Here is a 12196-nt window from a genome sequence, read left to right on the forward strand (position 1 = left end):
GCCGTTAAGCGGACATCCAGAGTTCTTACCGGGAATAGACAAGGGGGACGGAATTGCCTCATGGGGGAGGGTAGGCATGGGCAATGCAGGGGATCTTATGCACACAGAGGAAAAGAGGTGGTTAACTGGGGAGGAAATCACCACTAAACTCAGACACATAGCAGGGAGGGTCAATTTTTTGCAAGTACTTCAGGTACGAGCATTCTGCACCTCCAGGCTCAGGGATGTGAGTAAGGAAGCTACCTCGCACACTCTGGATGAGGTCATGGGTCCAACAACTGGGCGGGCGACGATTTCAGGGCTGTATGGAGCATTGAGAGATGGTTTTGTTCGGCCGCAATCAAGGATTAGTTTTAAAAGCTTGGAACGGTGGACTCAGGATCCAGGTATAGGAGAGATCATACTGGGGGGTTGGGAGACGGTACGGAAGAGTGTGATAAATGAGAGCTGGAGGGAAACCTATTTTAAGTTGATGCATGCAGCTATATATGGCTTTAATATTCTGCCTTCACAATCTTTCCCTGACCGCATTACAAGTTGTCCCAAGTGCAATACACCACTGACGAATTTGTGGCATGGGATGTGGGGGTGTGTACACATGAAACGATTTTGGGGGATGGTACAGAAATATATTGAGGACCATTGGAAAACGAATCTCCCAATGACGCCGCAAGCGCTACTATTCCATCAGGCGCGGCCGCCGGAGGAAGAGGGTGCTCGAGGAGTGAGATCACCTCCCATGCTGGTGCACACGATTCTACTGGTAGCCTTGAGATGCCTCCTGAGTAAATGGCTAGAGGCAGACATGCCGGGTTTAGAAATGATTGTGTCGCGGCTGAAACAGTTATTGGTTCTTGAGAGGGTGGAGGTGGAAAGGAGGAAGGAAACGGGAACCAAGAAGCTATTTGATAAGTGGCAAACATTCATAGAATCGCAATGTACAGCAGCCGAAATAGCGGAAATTGTTAGGCCCTTCCAGTACACAAAGTGGTATTGTACACAGCTCTTGGCAGGCACTTTAGGGGAGTTAGGCGGGATTCACACGACAGGGTTTCCCGGCCGGGTGCCGGCCGTTCATAAATCGGCCGGCACCCGGCTGCATTAGGAATAATAGACCCCTAATGGGGCTATTCACACGACCAATTTTTTGACGGCCGTCAAAAAATAGGACATGCTCTATTTTCGGCCGGGTGCCCGGCCGCCCGGCTCCCATAGAAGTCTATGGGGCCGGGTAATACCCGGCCATCACCGGAATGTGTCCCGAGTGATGGCCGGGTCTACCGTCGCTCGCGCACTCTCTCTCCTCCTCCTCACAGTGCAGAGTGCATGTGAGGAGGAGGGTCTTTTATTGCTCGCTGTAGGAGTCGGAATCCCCAATCCCCGGCCGGGGATTGGGGATTCCGCTACAGGAGAAGTGCGTGACTACACTGTCCAGATATGGACACAGCGAAGTCACTCACTTCTGCAGCGGAATCCCCGACTCTATGGCCGGGGATGCCGCTACAGGAGAAGTGCGTGACTACACTGTCCAGATATGGACACAGCGAAGTCACGCAATTCTGCAGCGGAATCCCCGACTCTATGGCCGGGGATGCCGCTACAGGAGAAGTGCGTGACTACACTGTCCATATATGGACACAGCGAAGTCACGCACTTCTGCAGCGGAATCCCCGACTCTATGGCCGGGGATGCCGCTACAGGAGAAGTGAGTGACTACACTGTCCATATATGGACACAGCGAAGTCACGCACTTCTGCAGCGGAATCCCCGACTCTATGGCCGGGGATGCCGCTACAGGAGAAGGGCATGACTACACTGTCCATATATGGACACAGCAAAGTCACGTACTTCTGCAGCGGAATCCCCGACTCTATGGCCGGGGATGCCGCTACAGGAGAAGTGAGTGACTACACTGTCCATATATGGACACAGTGACGTCACTCACTTCTGAAGCGGAATTCCCGACCTGTGGCAGGGAATTCCTCTTCAGGAGAAGTCAGTGACTACACTGGCCATATATGGACATTGAAGTCAGTGACTTCTCCTGGAAGGGGGGGGGGATGGGTGCAACCTACAGGGGGCTGTGTGGGATCACCTACAGGGGACTTGGTGGCATCACCTACAGGGGGCAGGGTGGGTGGCATCACCTACAGGGGGCAGGGTGGGTGGCATCACCTACAGGGGCAGGGTGTCATCACCTACAGGGGGCAGGGTGGCATTACCTACAGGGAGCTGGGTGGCATTACCTACAGGGAGCTGGGTGGCATTACCTACAGGGGACAGGGTGGTATTCCTACAGGGGGCTGGGTGGCATCGCCTACAGGGGGCAGGGTGGCATCACCAACAGGGGGCTGTGTGGCATCACCTACAGGGGGCTGGGTGGCATTACCTACAGGGGACAGGGTGGTATTCCTACAGGGGGCTGGGTGGCATCGCCTACAGGGGGCAGGGTGGCATCACCAACAGGGGGCTGTGTGGCATCACCTACAGGGGGCTGGGTGGCATTACCTACAGGGGGCTGTGTGGCATTACCTACAGGGGGCTGTGTGGCATTACCTACAGGGGGCTGTGTGGCATCACCTACAGGGGGCTGGGTGGCATTACCTACCAGGGGGGCTGTGGCATTATCTACAAAGGGCTGTGTGTGGCAACAAATTTAAATGAAATTCATCCGATTTTAAAACGGACAGGGAAAAAAACGGATGCAAATCGGGTCCAAATCGGCTGGTAAAAACGGCAACTCGGCCCGGAACGGAATCGGAACGGATGCAAATCGGATGCAAACCGGCCGGGAAAATCGGCCAAAAACGGCCGATTTTCCCGGCCGACACTCGGACCCTGTCGTGTGAATGAGGCCTTACAACTCTGAATCAGATGGGCGAAAAAGGATGAGTAGAAACTTATTGATGACCTAGGTCGTGTCGGGGTTGGGGGAAGTCATGCTTTCGGTCTGTCTGAAGATAGACAATTATGCCATGTTCATGTGTTTATATGTTTATGTGTTATGTTGAATTTAATTCAAAGTTAATTCCTTGACAGTAGAGTGCTGCGCACTCATGATGTAACTGTTACGTGTAATGTTTGTAAGAAAATGTGAAAACTGATAATAAAAAAGATATTTTAAAAAAAGAATAGAGAATCGCGTCACCAGGACTACGGCCGGGGCAAGTCTAAACTTTTTTATAAATTTTAAAAAGTGCCTTTTTTTTTTTTTCTCATTTGTGATTTTTGCAGCAGAACCGCAGCATTTCCGCAACAGAGGAGCAGCGATTCCACAGAATACATTGACAAGCTGCGGCTTAAAAAGCCAAAAGCCACACTGCAGGTCCATTTTTTTTGCAGCGTGTGGATGAGATTTGTTCAAATCTCATCCACTCTGCTGCGACTGTGATACGCTGCGGATTTTCCGCAATAAAATGTGTTGCATAAAATCCGCAATGTTCATGCCTAGTGTGTTCCTACCCTAAGGCCGGATTTACACGAGCGTGTGCTTTTTGCGCGCGCAAAAAACGTGGAGTTTTGTGCATGCAAAAGGTCCATAACAGCTCCGTGTGGCAGCAGCGTATGATGCGCGGCTGCGTGATTTTCTCGCAGCCGCCATCATTATGACACTCTGTTTGTAGCACGTGGTGCTTTTCTGTTTTCATTCATAGTTTATACTGCTGCGGAAGTGCTGGGCGTGATTTTCACGCACCCATTGACTTAAATGGGTGCGTGATGCGCGAACAATGCACAAATATAGGACATGTCGTGAGTTTTACGCAGCGGACACACGCTGCGTGAAAATCACTGACAGTCTGCACGGCCCCATAGACTAACATAGGTCCGTGCGAGGCGGGTGAAAATCACGCGCGTTGCACGGACGTATTACACGTTCGTCTGAATAAGCCCTAACAATAAGGCCCAGTTCACAGAGTTTTTGGGCCTTGATATTGACTCGGACACTGCGTCAGAATCAGCACCAAAAAACTTCCAAAACCGCCTCCCATTGATTTAATCTGAAATCAATAGGAGCCAGTCGCAGAAAAAAGGAAAAGCAGCACGTCCTTTCTTGCCGCGGTTCTGCCTCTGACCTCCCATCGAAATCAATGGGAGGCAGAAAATGCATTTTTCGCTGCGTTTTTTGTCTGCTGTCCTCAATCGCCGCGGGCAAAAAAACTCAGCAAAAAACGCGGCAAGATAGTGTGGGCAGGTCAAAATCTGCCTCAAAATTCTTTAAGGAATTTTGAGGCAGATTTTTTTCGGCCTGCAAAATACTCTGTGTGAACAGGGCCATACATAAACAGCACTTTGAGAACTTTTACTCACTGTGTCAGAAGAGATGCTCCCACTCCAGTCCTCGTCAGGCGATGTCTTCGGTCCAGACGTCCAGTCCTTTACCTCCAGGCTCCAGAAAATGGCGGGGATCGTAGAACTCCTGCCGCCGCGCAAGAACTGGACTCCTCCCCCTCTCCTTACGCAGCTACGCTCTGGAGAAGGCGGAGTCGGACGAGGAGGAGGCGGAATCGGAGGCGGGCCAGCAGGTAACTAGACTGTGCGCCGCTGTCCCTGTGTGGCTGTCCTTCCCAGTTGGCGGCGGGCACGAGCGGGTTGCGTTCCGGCGCGCCCGGTCGTTCGCGCGTGGGCGCGGTCATGCGTGCGCGGGTGCGCGCTTGCGGTCATGGGTGCGCGCTTGCGGTCATGGGTGCGCGCAAGCGGGTGGTGTTTCGCGGCGGTGTTTGCTGAGAGGAGGGCCCGCAGCTCACGGCGGTGTTTGACGAGAGGGGGGCCCGCAGCTCACGACATTGTTTTGGTGAAAAGAACAGGCCCCATTGCAGGGGCCTGTTTTTTTCTACCAAAGGCAAGTCGCGGCAGTTGCCGGGCCCCCCTTTCAATTAAGTTTGGCCGGGCCCCCTACAGTAGTACCCCTAATATCCCCCTGATGGCGGCCCTGACAGGGCATGTCGCTTCTTTTTCCCGCAAGACGCTTTTTCCACTCGCGGGAAAATACGCCTCGGCTTCCCATTGAAATCAATAGGAGGCATTTTCGTACGTTTTTTGGCCCGATTTCCGACCCGGTTTCCGCGTCAAAAAATGTGCCAAAAAATTCAGTGTGAACTGGCCCTTAGGTTATGTTCACATGTTGTGTAAAAACTGCGGATCTTAAAAATTCCTAGGTGGCACGCTAAACACTCTTGCCCGACCCTGGGTTCCGCCCTTCTGGGCCCAGGGAAAGCCGAAAGTGCGAAACCAAGGGTCGGGCGAGAGTGTTTGGCGTGCCGCCTAGGAATTTTTACGATTTTAGCTATTTTGATGCTTTTATTCCTTGTATGGATTAAACTTGGCGTGGAGCGATCCGTTTTCAGAGGGTGCTGCACTAGGTCTCTTTTGTTTAATCTATTAGGGTATGTTCACACGGCAGCGTCCGTAACGGCTGAAATTACGGGGATGTTTTCAGGAGGAAACATCCCCGTAATTTCAGCCGTAACGGCATGTGCAGGCGCTTGAACGCCGCGTCCATAACGGACGTAATTGGCGCTGCTTTTCATTGGAGTCAATGAATAACGGCTCCAATTACACCCCATGAAGCGACAGGTCACTTCTTTGACGCGGGCGCCGTCATTTGACAACGGCACGTAAATATACGCCTCATGTGAACAGACAAACGTCAGCCCATTGCTTTCAATGGGCAGATGTTTGTCAACGCTTTCCAGCCGCATTTTTCGGACGTAATTCGGGGCAAAAACGCCCGAATTACGTCCCTAATTAGTGTGTGTGAACATACCCTTAGAGATATAGGATCTTTTCCTACCAGGAGTCTTTTTGGACGTCGAGAGACGATAGGGACCTCTGGAACTACAGGGATAAGAATTACCATCTACACCCTCACTGGATTGCGGACTGTCTTCTGCATTTATCTGGGAGAGTCCATACCGATTTCATATTGTAACCAGTGCTGTCTGAGCGGTAAACTTTGCTGTACTTTATTTATGCTGCTTATTTTTTGCCGGATTGCCTCATTGAATTTAATGGGGAGGTAAAACCTGCAACAAATAGCAGATGTTGTGTTTTTTTTGCGGCGGAGAAGCAACAATTCCGCCACAAAAACCGCAACTCACTAAGAAAAGAAAATCTTACACAGAATTCTGTGCTTCTTCGTCCAGCCCGGCCTGAAGCGTCATCCCAGGAGGCCAGCCTGCAGGACGGCGGAGGAACACGTCGCCATGGCTATGTAAGTATCAAACTTGTATTTTTTAATTGCAGTTTTTGCAGCGGTCACATGGGATGAAAGGTCATTCTAGGGCTGCAGAGCGTCAGGATGTCGCCATGATATGTATCCTTTTTTTTTTTTTTTCTGTGCAGTTTTCCACAACGGACATTCTGGACGGGAAAATGCACAACAAAAAACTGGCGGTTTTACGCATTGTCTGCCCTGTGTGAACATAGCCTAAGGCCCCATGCACACAAACGTGCTTTTGCGGCCGCAATTCCCCCGAAAATCCACGGGAGAATTGCGGCCCCATTCATTCCTATGGGGCCATGCACACGACTGTGGTTTTCACGGTCCGTGCATGGCCCCGGGCTCATTGAAAATAATGGCCGCGGCCATGGGCACAGCCCGCGATTTGCGGGCGGCTCGCGACTTTCAATCCGTGGCCAGCCGACCCGGAAATCATGGCCGTGCACATGGCTACGGTCGTGTGCATGAGGCCTAAAGGTTAGATTTTAGGATTCCTAGCTGTGATATGTTACCAAATGTCCTATCTGACAAGGTGTTAATTGAAATCACAAGAGTTAATGAGGAAGCAGAGCTCCACGCTCCAGTGCGGACTAAGACTTTGTTGTAGATGTATTTACTCTGTTACATCTGTTATTTGACATCTGGGTGTTCATCCTAACATTAGACTTACATTAGGTAGAGTTTAGACACCCAGTATACAGGGATGTTTTCAGTTCTCACACATGAGATATGTCATGGTTTCAGAATGTGTATACACTTACCTGTCTTGCATACGTAAGAACCAACATGCAATTGTACACACTGAGTTTTTTGCAGGAGGAAAATTCCTCCTGCAAAAACTGCTCCAGACGTTTTTTGCACAGTGGTTTGACAAAAAGTCGTCAAAACACTCGTCAAGGTGTTTTTTTACCCTTTCTGACTGATTGAAATGGGGTTTTGGAGGTGGAAACCGCCTCAAGATGGGTCATGTTGCTTCTTTTTACCGCGACGCGTTTTTTTTACTCGCGGTAAAAAAACTCGTCCAACTCCCATTGAAATCAATGGGAGGCATTTTCGGGCGTTTTTTGACGAGTTTTTCGGAGCGGTTTCCGCGCCAAAATACTCTGTGTGAACAGGGCCTAAAGGTATGTTCACACGGCTTATTTTCGGCCGTTTTTCAGGCCGTTAACAGCCGATAAATCGGAAGCAGAACGCCATATGAGGGCTTGTGTTTTGCGGGATGAGTTGTACTTTTTTCACTGCACCTTTAATTGTACTATATAATGTATGGGGAAAAAAAGTTCATTGTGGGGTGAAACTGCAAAAAAAAACAATGATTCCTCCGTGTGTTTTTTGGATTTAGTTTTTACAACGTTCACCGTTCTATAAAAATGACATGTTAACTTTATTCTGTGGATCAATACGATTACAGGGGTAACAAATGCATAATCTTTTTTTATGTTTCACTCGGAAAAAAAGAAAATCAGTTTTGTGCCGCCATATTCGGAGAGCCATAATTTATTTATTTTTATGTTAATTGAGCGGTATAAGGGCTTATTTTTTGCGGGGTGAGCTGTAGTCTCTATTGCTACCATTTTGGGGTACATGAGACTTTTTGATCGCTTTTTATTCCATTATTTGTGGGATTTAAAGAGACATTTTTTTTTATTGTGGTCCCCGTTTGTAAAGTACAGCCGGTAAAAGTTAGGGCAGGTCAGCCTCTTGCCGGGTGCTTTGCTGCCGATTTTCACGTGCCTCGCACGGACCTATGTTAGTCTATGGGGTCGTGCAGACTGTCCGTGAGTTTCACGCAGCGTGTGTCCGCTGCGTAAAACTCACGACATGTCCTATATTTGTGCGTTGTTCGCGCATCACGCACCCATTGAAGTCAATGGGTGCGTGAAAATCACGCGCAGCACACGGAAGCACTTCCGTGTGACGCGCGTGAATCGCGCAACAGCAGTAAAAAGTATGAATGAAAACAGAAAAGCACCACGTGTTTTTCTGTTTACAAACATACAAACAGAGTGTCATAATGATGGCGGCTGCGCGAAAATCACGCAGCCACGCATCATACTCTGCTGACACACAGAGCTGTTAAGTACCTTTTGCGCGCGCAAAACGCCGCATTTTTTGCGCGCACAAAATGCACATGCTCGTGTCAATCTGGCCTGAAGGTTTTACCAGAGAAACGCAACTCAATATTTATTGTCCAGATTCCGCAGTTTTTAGAAATATCCCACATGTGGCCCTAGTGTGGTAATGGACTGAAACACCGGCCTCAGAAGCAAAGGAGCACCTAGTGGATTTTGGGGCCTCCTTTTTATTAGAATATATTTTAGGCACCATGTCCGCTTTGAAGAGGTCTTGTGTGGCCAAAACAGTGGAAACACCCCCTAAAAGTCGCCATTTGGCAAACTACACCCCTCAATGAATTTAGGGGTATAGTGACCCCACAGGTTTTTTGCTGAACTTAGTGGAATTAGGCCGTGAAAATGAAAATTATTTTTTTTTACAAGGCATAAAGGAGAAAAAACACCCCAACATTTGAAAAGCAATTTCTCCTGATTACGGCAATACCCCATATGTGGTAATAAACTACACACGGCAGGGCTCAAAAGCTAAGGAGCGCTATTTGGGTTTTGGAGTTAAAATTTTGCTGTAATGGTTTTTGGGTGCTATATCGCATTTGCAAATGTCCTGAGGGACCAAAACGGTGGAAAACCCCCAAAAGTTACACAATTTGGGAAACTACAGCCCTAAAATAATTTATCTAGGGGTATAGTGAGCATTTTGATCCCACATGTTTTTTGCTGAAGTTAGTGGAATTAGGCCGTGATAACGTAATTTTTTTTTTACGGCTTTCTCCCTTGGCTATAAATGACGTATTTAATTTATTCTGCGGGTTGAGGCAATTACGGCGATACCATATGTATATAGCTTTTTTTATGTTTTATGGTGTTTGCACGATGAAATCAAGGTTTTAAAAAAATTATTTCGTTTTTGTTTCACCATATTCTAAGAGCCATAACTTTTTCATTTTTCCATCAACAAAGCTGTGTGAAGGCTTGTTTTTTGCAGAACAAACATTCATTTTTGGTGGTACCATTTTTGAGCACATGCAACTTTTTGATCCTTGTTTATTAAATTTTTGGTTGCTGAAGTGACTAAAAATAGCGATTCCGGTATTTTTCTTTTATTTATTTTTTTACGATGTTAACATTATATTTTTATAGTTTAGGCCGTTACAGATGCGGTGATACCAATTAAGCATAGTTTATTTCTTTTTTCATTTTATTCTAATAATAAAGGACTTTATTTTTTAGTACCACTAGTGACTTGAAGATTCAACTGTTGGATCGTTTTTATAATACCCCGCAATACTTATATCTGTCCTTTTCACATTGACAGGCAGCGTATTAGGTCCTGCCTCTGGCAGGACCTAATCGCCTTCCGTAGATGGCGGACCCGGAGGCCTTTGTTGGGCCTCCGGTTGCCATAGCAACCATCGGCACCCCGAAATCGCATGGCGGTGTGCCAATGTTGTAACTCCTTAAATGCGGCGATCGCTCTTGACCGCCGCATATAAGGGGTTAATCGATGGGGATCACGGCTGTGATCCCACCTTATGTCTTCCATCAGTACTAAGGCTGCTAGTAGCAGCCAGTACTAAGAGATGCCGGAGCACACGTAGAATAACGGGCTGCAGGCTCAAGGACATGCGCTGTAGCCCGTTAAACTACGTGGGCTGGTTGGAAAGGGGTTAACAAGGTTTCCAAACAGAAACATTTTATTTTGTTTTTACAGCATAGGTAACATTAGTAAATCCAGCCATGCATGATTGGGTTCACACGAGCATGTTACGTCCGTAATGGACGGAACGTATTTCGGCCGCAAGTCCTGGACCGAACACACTGCAGGGAGCCAGGCTCCTAGCATCATAGTTATGTACGATGCTAGGAGTCCCTGCCTCGCTGCGGGACAACTGTCTCGTACTGTAATCATGTTTTCAGTATGGGACAGTAGTTCCATGGAGAGGCAGGGACTCCTAGCATCATACATAACTATGATGCTAGGAGCCCGGCTCCCTGCAGTGTGTTCGGTCCAGGACTTGCGGCCGAAATACGTTCCATCCATTACGGACGTAACATGCTCGTGTGAACCCAGCCTAAATGTTGTCGCTTATTTTTAGTTGACATAAAAAGCTATGAACAATATTCAGTCAAGACGTTTGATATTGTAACTAGAGAAAGAACCCTAGATGAGTCTTCCCTGAACATGCAGCTCGCTCTCCTCTTCCTGTGTCTCTAACCCTCTGGCTGGATAAAGTGTTGTAAAACGTAAGAGGCCAGTAAGAGCGGAAACCCCCTGCTGGTGGGAGCCAGGCAGCGGGGGAGAGGAGTAGTCATTGTTACTCTATGTGATGTCACCAGTTATGTGTGTGCTTCATGTACAGTACAATCTGTGTCATTTTCTTGAGACTCTAGGAACTTGCGAAATAGTGGCTTTCAACACAACACAATAACTGCAGAATCCCGAAGCTTCAGCTGTACATTAATAAAGTGGTATTTTTATAACAATAGAGGAAGAATAAACACTTCTGAACATGGGCATTGATGTAAATATTCACCACTAATCTGATGAACAGTCCAATACCTAGACATTATGGAAACATTTTTACCATAAATGCAAAGATATTTTCTGGTTTTCTTTTTTTATTTAAAAGAAACACATTAGTCTGGTATAGATCCTGGAACTGAGATTACTTTTCATTAGTGGAGCAGATAAACAAGTTGGAAAAGGAAATATAAGTCGTTTTCCCATATGAGCTATTTTATACAACCTAATTTTGCTTAGTATCTTGTCTTTTTCATTACTGGTTACAAATAAAGAGCAGATTTTGGCTGTTTTACCCTTTGCATCCCAAACACAACGGAGAAAAAAAAATAATCCTGTTTAGGCAGTGTACGTCGCTGTTTTGTATTTACCAGCCCAGAGGCTAAAACCCCATACAGACCTGAGGGTATATTCACACATTGTGGTAGCGATGTAGGGTTGTCACGATACCAGAATTTGGACTTCGATACTGATACTTTTCATGCTTTGTGTAGTATTGCGATTCTCGATATTAAAACAGTAATTGAAAGACAGACTCATTTTTAGATTCTTTTTCCTCTTTGCATCCCGCCGTTCATAACTTTTATTTTTTTGCTCAAGGTAGCTGTATAAAACTTTGTTTTTTTTGCAAGACGAGTTGTACTTAGTGAAAGTGCAATTTTTTGGTACATTTACATTATTGTTTAATTTATATAAATTTTTATTTTGGCAAAAATACAGAAAACTGTTTTTTTTTTAACAGTACTATAAATTTGTTGTGCAGGTTTTTATGGTCGTGATGATACCAAATATGTGTATATTATTTATGTATTGGGACTTATATTTTAATAATGTTTCTTGTAGAAAACTATGTGCATTTATGTATTTTTTTTACAGATTTTTTTATTTAACATACCGGAACTTGATTTAATTCATCTTACTTTTTGATTTTTAACTTATATGTCAGCACATTAGCCTGTATACTGATAGTACACAGGCAATTGTTAGGTCATATCTAAATAAGCCCTAACAACAAGAAATATGGTCAGACGGCCCTGAGGGTCCTTCAATGGACCCTGGGCTGTCTGTCCATATAAGGTATGTCCCTAGATTACGTCACATGGATTCCCAGTGATGTGATCAAAGGGGGGTCCCCTCCTCATTTTCTCTTTGAATGTCGCAGTCAGCTGTGACTGAGGCATTCAAGGGGATAATGGTGGAGATCAACGGTTTCTCTGATCTTCGCCATTAGAGCGGGGCTGCGGCTGTTTATTACAGCCATTGCCCCAGACATGATCACACACACACACACACGCGCACACACACACACACGCATACGCTGTGCCCGCGCGAGCAGCATGATGTGTTGCAGCCAATGCCGCACTAATGAGCGCCGGCCCT

Source organism: Rhinoderma darwinii, chromosome 6, assembly GCF_050947455.1.
Source record: "Rhinoderma darwinii isolate aRhiDar2 chromosome 6, aRhiDar2.hap1, whole genome shotgun sequence".
Lineage (NCBI taxonomy): Eukaryota > Metazoa > Chordata > Amphibia > Anura > Rhinodermatidae > Rhinoderma > Rhinoderma darwinii.